The following is a 301-nucleotide window of genomic DNA, read 5'->3' on the forward strand; positions in this document are numbered from 1 at the left end:
GTGTTATTTCTCTCAACTCCTTACATCTTCGCGAATGAATATTCTGGTTCTGAAGAAGCCAAATAAAACACTGATACTCTTATCCAGTATTATCTTAAAGGGGGATTCATTAAAGTGATATACATCCTGGAAAGAATATATTGTACAATATATTATAACTAACAACCTGGCATTTGTTTCAGTAATTTGAGCAGCCCGTGGACGCTGAGGAGAAACCTTTTTCTACGTTAATAGATTTCGGAATTCAAAGGTTTATAGTAAGGTGTCATGTGCCCCCCCCCCCCCCCTTCACATACACCCT

Source organism: Penaeus monodon, chromosome 34 (genome assembly GCF_015228065.2).
Source record: "Penaeus monodon isolate SGIC_2016 chromosome 34, NSTDA_Pmon_1, whole genome shotgun sequence".
NCBI lineage: Eukaryota > Metazoa > Arthropoda > Malacostraca > Decapoda > Penaeidae > Penaeus > Penaeus monodon.